Genomic DNA, 9,417 nt, shown 5'->3' with positions numbered 1-9,417 from the left:
TATGGGCAAAGCATGTAACACCCATTTGGTGCAGCTCTTGGAATTTCTCCTATTTCCTTATGCTCCTAGGCAATCTATACTGTTTGACGATTACCCTTTTTCTCAGGGGTAGTAGACTTATTAATTTCCAGCTGGCATTTCTGCTTAGTACTGGTTTGATTACTCTAACCCAGAGGTGGAATTCACTGATGTAAGTTTGTAGAGTTTGACCTTGTGGGATAAGCCCAATATATTCTTTGGTATTGAAGAGACACCGGTTCTCATGGACCGTTTTGACCATAATTATTTGCACTCCCTAACCATTGATGACACTGAGGGGGCCACAAAACTTCTAAGGGTTAACAAGTATGAGAGTACCTTTGGCTTCAGTATCAGCCCGAACTGTCATCTTTTGTTTATTTCTGGGGGACTAGTAAATAGTGAACCCAACATGAGACCCCTGATCGCCTCTAATGGTCCTCACCTAGAGGCAGTCTTGGCTTGTATTTTATATCTGGGGCATGGGAGGCACCCACTCTGAATAGGATTGTATCCCTGGAGCCTCTGTTGGAACAGGTAGGGCATCAGGGATCGTAGGAACAGGTAGGGCAGGCCTGAACTGTTGTTCAGATTTTAAGATTTTCCATAGGTCAAACCAACATAACATTGGGTTGCTGGTTTCTCTCTCTAGGTGGGGTCTTGGCAACAAGGAGATCAAACCATATTTTTTCTTGGTTATTTTTATCACACTCTTTTTTTTTTAAACGTTTATTTATTTTGAGAGAGAGAGAGAGAGCACATGCATGCACATGAGTCGCAGGGAGGGGGGCAAAGAGAGAGAGAGGAGAGAGAGAATCTACTCTAACAGAGCAGAGTCTGATGCAGGAATCTATCCCATGAACCATGAGATCATGGCCTGAGCCAATATCAAGAGTCAGACTCTCAACCAACTGAGCCACCCAGGCACCCCTTTTATCACACTCTGTACAGCTGATTGGGATAGCCTTTTGGTGTTCTGAGCTCTCTCTGTCTCGGGTCTTTCCCTTTCCCACAGCCCATACCAGTTTCTGGGATTTGCCAGTTTCCCCCAGATCAGCAAAAGATTGCCCAGCATCACAAATGGCTTGTCCCTCGACTGGGTTCAGTATGGATATTAGTGTCCCCTAGCAGGTGCCGGGGACAAACTGGAGTATCTTGGTTTTCATTTCTGCAGTGAATGTGGCCCAATCAGGGTTTTCAAAGACAGGGGCATAGATTGCCTGTCTCATTTCCAACTCCCTAAGAATTTGCCACTATAGTGCCCTGCCACTATAGATGTGCAGGGTCCCACGTGCCAGGGGGATCCTCTCACTGGGCGAAGCCTAGAATAATCCAAACTATAAGGGAGGATATCCCCTGGATCCCTCGAGCACCATGCAGATGCTGCCGGAGGGCAGGGTGTATGGTGATGTTGCTTTGCCTCCTGTCCAGAGAAATGCATCGTCCCCCATATCCCACAGCTGCACTAACCATGCCTGGATATTTTCTCCTGCCTCTTGTGGAACTTGGTAGCCATATCAATAAGCTCAGCGGGAGTATTTTCTCTCATCATGGACATTTCCTGAACTGGGGGCTGCCCTGCTGGCCGGGGTTGCTATTGCGGTGCTTTTGTTTCCTTTGTTTTGGGAGTCAGTCAGCGCTGGGTGTTTCATCCACTTCAGTGTCAGTCACCACAACATCCTCCTCTTGGCTCTCCTCACTTTCTAGGAGATTCCACGCCTTAGTGTCCTACTCAGGCCTTGTCCACAGCACTTGAACCTTGATCCGAGGCAGCTTGTGCCCACCCAGCTTTGCAAAAAGGAAGGCTGAGGTCTCCAGCTTACGCCCCTTTCCTGTCAGCCCTGAAGGTAGAAGGCATCCTTCCCTCACCTCCGCTCTCCTTCCAACCTTCTAACTTGAGCATCAGTCTGGTCAGGCTTGGGTGGCCAGCCCTCCACGCAGCCTCATGCTTCCCTTCTCTGCGGCCATGCACTCTTCCCAGTTCCTCCAACAGGCGCACCAGACCAGCCGGCCTTCTCTGGGCGGCCCTGTACACAGGCGGCCATCCACAAGCCGGTTGCCCACAAGCTGGCATTTCCCCACAGGTGCCCCTCTGCCAAGGCCCCTTTCTTTTGTCTCCTGGCTGACTCGCCAGTGTTAGTTTGTACCCTCAGGAGCCCCCCGGGTGAAATCTGAAGCTGACCCCCCTATGGCAGGGATGGCAGGAAGGGACCAAATAAAGAGGTAGACTGCTCCAGATCGGTAGGTGGCAGGTTTAATAAGCAAAGGAACTTAATTATGAGGCTTGTCTTGGATGGCTGTGAGACCAGCAGAGCTCCACATCTACCAGACAGAATCTTAAAAGTTTATACAGAGGCCTTAACTGGGTGCAGTCCCGTAAGCTGTCCAGATGGTCTCAACAACATGCTGCTCTCTCAAGAGCTCCCTGTAGCTCCCTGTGGGGCAGGCAGGTGGAACGCACATGTCAAGGACAAGGGAGTGGGGGAGGAGCCTCTGATTGCCTGGGCCCAGCTTGGGGGTCCACTTATGAGACAGAGGGTTGTATGGAAACATGGGGTATGCTGATAGCCTAAAAATACCCGACCACTTAATGAACATGGAAAAATTAATAATGATGCTGGAGTGATATTGATATTGCAGAGGTTCTTACTGACCTTTTTCCTACTGAGTGCTTCCCCCCCCCCCAAAAAAAAGCTTTATTAAGGTACAGTGGACAAATAAACATTGTATGTATTTAAGGTGTACAATTTGATGTTTTAATATATGTATATGTTATGAAATGATCACCACAATCATTAATTAACATTCCCATCACCTCAGGTGGTTACCATTTCTCCTTCTCCTCTTCCTCCTCCTGTTCCTCCTCCTCCTCCTTTTCCTCCCTTGTCTTTTTGGTGTGTAGGGGCTGAAAATTTTTCCCTTCTTCCTTTCTAGGTTCTTTTGCTGGTCTGATAACTAAAATGACAGAAGACAGATTAACAGGAGAAAATCAGATATAATTTCATATGTCCGGGGGCCTCAAATTATAAGATTTAAGGGCAAGTCAGCAGTTGAGGCTTATATGCCATCCTGAGCTAAGGAATTGGATGGGCCTGCAGCTTCAGAGGAAAGGAGGGTCATTCACAGGATGATAAGAATGTTATCGATGTTGATAGTCTGATTGTGCGTCTACACAGCTAGGCCCTTCAGGTAAAACGTTATCTCAGGTAATAGCTCTCTTTCAGAGCCAGGCCTCCAAATCTAAAATCTTTTAGGTAGTTAAGAGAGAGGTGAAAGTTTTTCTTGAGGGTGCTTGGTTTTGATGGCCTTCAGCTCAAAGTAATCCACATGCTGAGTGGTATATTTTGGAATCTTGTATTCTGCACTCCCTCGGATGAGAGTACTTAAGATCCACTCCTTAGCAAATTTCACACATACAATACAGTATTGTTAACTATATTACTATGCTGGACATTAGATCTCCAGGATTTATTCATCCTGCATAACTGAAACTTTGCACCCTTTGACCCATAGCACCCCATTAACCCTCTCCCCACCCCCTGGCAACCACCATTCTATCTCTGCTTCTATGGGCTTGACTATTTTAGATTACACATCTAAGTGAGATCACGCAGCACTTGTCTTTCTGTGTCTGGCTTATTACCCTTAGCATGTCTTCTAGGTTCATCCATGTTGTTGTGAATGGCAGGATTTCCTTCTTTTGTAAGGCTTAATAGTATTCCATTGTATATATACCATATTCTCTTCATCCATTCATCTGTTGGTGGGCATTTAGGTTGTTTCCCCATCTTGGCTACTGTGAATAATGCTTCATTGAACCTAGGAGTGTAGATACAGTGCCAAGGTGTTCTTCACATGGGCTATATGAATTTACCCCTCTACAAGAATATATGAAAATACCTTGTTTCCCTCACCCTCAATAAACTTTTACATTCTTGCCTATATGATAGGTGAAATATAGTATTCCATTATAGTTTTAGTATATATATGTGTGTGTGTGTGTGTGTGTGTGTGTGTGTGTGTGTGTGTGTGTATTTTAGGAGAGAGAGTGAGCACAAATGTGGAAGAGGGGCAGAGGGAGAGAGAGAGAGACTCTTAAGCAGGCTCCACACTCAACATGGAGCCTGATGCAGGGCTCATTCTTACGACCCCGGGATCATGACCTGAGCTGAGATCAAAGCTGAGCCACCACCCAGGTGCCCCTTCATTTCCGTTTTAAAAAAGTTATGAGTGCAATTGAACATCTTTTTATGTTTACAATTATTTGCCTTTTATTTTCTGTGAACTGTTAATGCCTCTTGCCATTTTCTATTGGGTTGTTAATCTTTTTCTTACTGGTTTGGTTTTTAGATATTCAGGAAACTAGTCCTTTGTCATTCACATGGGAAATATTCCCTCAGTTTGTTGTCTTTGGGCTCTTTTTATGCTATTCTATGCTGTGTAAAATTTTAGGGTTTTTTATGTAGTCAGACTTATCAGTTGTATCAGCTAGGACTGTATTCAACTACAGGAAATAAAAAACCAACTAACAATGGCTTGAATAGATGGGAGAATATTTGTTTCATGCAACACGCAGGGAAAAATTTGTGCTTCAGTGGAAAACTGCATTGTCTACAGCACACTTTTCTGGGTTATCTAATTCTAATATCTAAGTTTTAGATAACTGATAGCAAAGACAAATAATTATAGTCTATAGATATGCAAATAGACACGTCCAGAAGAGGAACAACTCTCTCCCACTGTCCCAACCCAATGGAAAAACCAGTTTGCTTCTGTTTTATTATGTATTATGAAATAAATGCCTACATTTATTTCAATATTCCTGACCTAAAAATGTGTTCTTTGGATCCCTCTTTGTTTCCTCTTTGGTGCATTAAATAAAATCTTTAAAATGTATTCATTTTTATAGTGTATGGGAGTCATGGTTTCACTTTATTTAAAAAATTCTTTTTTAACAAGCATGAAGTCTGGAGGTAGGCAGTTCGGGGACTCAATGATGCCATCAGGGAACCAGCCTTTCTCCATTTTGCTGCTTTGCTCTCCTTTGTACTCAGTCTTCACCACCCTGTTGGAAAGCATCTGGTTGCTGGATGGCATGCCTTCAGCGCTCCCATTTCCACTCCAGAGTGAAGAGGGCAAAGAATAAAGAGGGTGGGCTTATATCAGGAAAGAAAAGCTTTCCCAGAAATCACTGTTTCTGCTTATATCTCATTGGTCAGAATCGTGTCACATGGCTCCCCTGAGGACAAGGGAATCTAGAAAGAAGACTATGATTTCTGGGCACATTGTTCATTCCTTTCCACTATCAAAATCAAGGCTTGCTAGTAAGGAAGAAGAGGATTGTGGAAATGAAGGAGATAATTAACAACATCTACCAAGTCAATCTTTTCTCAATTGTTTCATGATTTAGTGGCTAATCTACAAAGGCTTTCCTCAATCTAAAGTTATAAAATGTTCTTTTTTTTTTCATGTGTTTTTAAACTTTCATGATTTTTAAAAATTTTTATTATTTTTATTTATATATTTTTAAAGTAGGCTCCACACCCAGTGTGGAGCCCAGTGCAGGGTTTAAACTCACAAACCCAAGGACAAGATCTGAGCTGAGATCAAGAGTCAGAGGCCTAATCAACTGAGCCAGCTAGGCACCCCTTATTTTATTATTTAAAGAAAATTAAACTTTTGTTACTTACTTTGTTTTATTTTGAATTTGATATAAAGAATAAAGTGAGATAGTCACTTGTTTTTCTCTAGATGGCTAACCAGCTCTCCCCCCACTATTTATTGAATATCCCAATGTTTCCTCATTGATTAGAAATGTCACCTTTGTCACTTATTAATTTCCGTAGATAGGTCCATCTCTGTATTCTCTGACATTATTCTATTCTAGTCCCAATATTTAACTTATTGTAACCTGATACTATTTTAAAATATCTGGTCTATCTGGACTCTCCTTCTCCATTTCTCTGATTTCCCAGTTATATAATTGTTTAAATTAAAATAAATTAATCATAGTTAAAGAATTTAGATACTACAAATAGGTTTTATTTTTTTTTTTATTAAAAAAAATTTTTTTTAACGTTAATATATTTTTGGGACAGAGAGAGACAGAGCATGAACGGGGGAGGGGCAGAGAGAGAGGGAGACACAGAATGGGAAACAGGCTCCAGGCTCTGAGCCATCAGCCCAGAGCCCTACGCGGGGCTCGAACTCACGGACCTTGGGATCGTGACCTGAGCTGAAGTCGGACGCCCAACCGACTGAGCCACCCAGGCGTCCCTACAAATAGGTTTTAAATGAAAAATAGTCACCTGATTTTATCCTTCCCCACTCTCAGTCTTGTGTCCCAGAGACAGTCACTTTTAACTCCATAAGCATTGACCCCCTTCCCCCTCCACTGTAAGTGCCATATTTTTTGGTAATATGCTTATACTGCTATTTACTATCAATTTTAGTCATATTTATCATCTTCCTCTTGGAACAGATATGGAATTAGTTCTTTTAACCCTCCTCCCCTCCCTCATCTTCCCAAAACAAAACAGTATTTTTAGTTATGTGAGCAATCAAAGTGTTTAGTCATTATAATTAACTAGTTACTATAATAATATAAAATTTGCTGTATTTATATACAAAGTTATATAAATTTGTAAAGTTAAGTAGAATTATATATTCTTTCTTGTACAGCCTTATGTTTTACCCAGAGAGAATAGTTTCCTCAACTTTACCTTGCTTAGTTTGTCATATGTGTAGTCTCATTGCTTTCCTGAACTCTTGTTGGATCTATTTTTTCCAGGCACTGAACCCTTTGTCTTTTCTCCATCTGAACTGATTGCTTTCTAAGCCTACTGTGCAGCAACTATCCTGGGACTTCTGTTTTACTGCTTTCCTGGGCTAAATCTGTGATTTTCTGAATTCCATGAACTCTTTGTTTTTGATTTGCTCCTTGATTTTGCTGAAGCTGTTCCCCAGTAGCTGCTGCTGCTGCTTTTTTAAAAAATGTTTATTTATTTATTTTGAGAGAGAGGGAGAGAGAGCACACGCACCTGTGCATGAGCAAGCGAGTGGTGGTGGTCGTGGTTGTGGTGGTGTGGGGAGGTAAAGAGAGAGAATCCCAAGCAGGTGGCCCAATCCCAAGAACTATGAGATCATGAACTGAGCTGAAATCAAGAGTTGGATGCCTGACTGAGCCACTCAGGCGCCCAACCCAGTAACTTCTGAAAAAAGAATGGGAGGGGTGCTTGGGTGGCTCAGTCAGTTAAATGCCGGACTTTGGCTCAGGTCATGATCTCACAGTTTGTGAGTTCAAGCCCCGTGTCAGGCTCTGTGCTGACAGCTCAGAGCCTGGAGCCTGCTTTGGATTCTGTGTGTCTCTCTTTCTCTGTCTCTCCCCCACTCGTGCTCTCTCTCTCAAAAATAAATAAATGTTAAAAAATTAAAAAGAATGGGAGACAAGCTTTTTGAATCCTTTCATATCTGAAAATCTCTCCTTTCTGCCTGTATGCTAGATTACTAGCTTGGCTGGTAATTCTATATTGAAAATATTTATTTTCAGAGAATTTTTAAGGCATAGCTCCACTGTCTTTTCAGCAACCACAATAGCTATTCTGATTATTGAGCTTTTATAGCTGATTACATTTCTTTTCTGGAAGCATTTATGATCTGCATATGCAGTTGATTTGAAATTTCTTGATGATATATCTTGGTGTGAGTTTTTAAGTAGATGGCTTTCATTATTTTGGACTTGGTGAGCTCTACAACCTTGATATCTGGGACCACAAGGTTAGGAAATTTGTAAGTTATTTCTTTGATGTTTATTACAAGTATATAATACCACATAACTTTAAAATTAACTTTTCTAGATCTCAAATACCCTTTTTGGAATTTTTATTAGGATTACATTAAAGTTATAATTTAAACTAGGGCGATTTGACATCTTTATTATATTGAGTCTTACTATCCACAAATGGGGATTTATTTTAAGTTTTCTTTTATGTACCCCAGTGGCCTGCAAAAGAAACTGAACATTTCTTGTTAAATGTATTCCTAGTTATTATTCTTTTTTACTGCTATTATATATGGGATATTTTTATTTCTATTATATTTTCTACCTGATTCTTTGTATATGGAAACACTATTAATTTTTGCATATTGATTTTGTACCTAGCCAAATTATACTATTTTCTTATTGTTACTAATAGTTTTCAATAGAGTCTCTTTGTATTTCCAAGTATACAAATCGTATAATCTCCACATACCAAATTTTTGCCTACCCTCTTCCGGTGAATGGGATCTTTTCTTCCTTAGAGCACACGTAAGTCTTTTATATTAGCATACAGGAAAGTTGTAGCCTTCTTTCCTTTCTTCCCTTCTTTCTCTACACACACACACACACACACACACACACAACACACTGCACACATAAATATGTATTTCTTCCAGACACCATTCTGAATTCTCCAGGTTTTAGGGGATTTTTCTGGATTTTCAGGTATAAATAATTTCACTTGAAATAATGATATTTTGTCTTTTTTTTTCCCTTTCCAATTTTAACTGCTCCACTCCCTCAGTCAGCCTCTCCAAAACATTAAATGAAATTGATGACACTAGGACTACAATAGTCCCCCTGGCTGGGGCTTCTGCTTTTCTGTAATTTAGCTTCTGGAGGTCAGCTTTGGTCCACAAGCAGATGATCCACCTTGTGACCTATGGTCCGGAGGTCAGTGGAAACCTAATGCTGTGTCTTAAGGCTTGCATCATTTACCTCCCCTCATTTCATCACCTACGCATTTTATGACCTCATAACACCACAAAAATAAGAAGGGCGAGTACAGTACAATTGGTATCTTGGAGGAGAGAGAGGGAGAGCGAGCGAGCGAGCGCGTGCACGCGTGAGTGAGCAGGAGTGTGCGCGCCCTCATTCACGTAACTTTTACTACAGTATATTGTTATAATTGTGCTATTTACTTATTTATAATTTTTTAAATGTTTATTTATTTTGAGAGAGAGTGAGCAAGTGGGGGAAGGGGCAGAGAGAGAATCCCAAGCAGGCTCTGGGCTGCCAGTGCAGAGTCTGATGCCAGGTTCCATCCCAGGAGTGGTGAGATCATGACCTGATGCTTAACGGACAGAGCCACCCAGGCACCCCTAACTATTTTATTTATTACTTGTTGTTAATCTCTTACTGTGCCTAATTTACAAATTAAATTTTATCACAGGAAGGTATAGGAAAAAACCTAGTATATACAGGGTTCCATACTGTCCCTGGTTTCAGCCATCCACTAGGTGTCTTGGAAGGTACTTCCTCGGTAAGAGGGGAGGACTGTGAGTGTATTTACGTTTATCTTGACTTTCATAGGAATGCTTCTGGTATTTCACGCAGTGTGAAATTCTCTGGTTTTCTGA

Source organism: Panthera pardus, unplaced genomic scaffold (assembly GCF_024362965.1).
Source record: "Panthera pardus isolate Hobbes unplaced genomic scaffold, ASM2436296v1 HiC_scaffold_3, whole genome shotgun sequence".
In the NCBI taxonomy this organism is placed as follows: domain Eukaryota; kingdom Metazoa; phylum Chordata; class Mammalia; order Carnivora; family Felidae; genus Panthera; species Panthera pardus.
Note: the sequence above shows the minus strand (reverse complement) of the source record.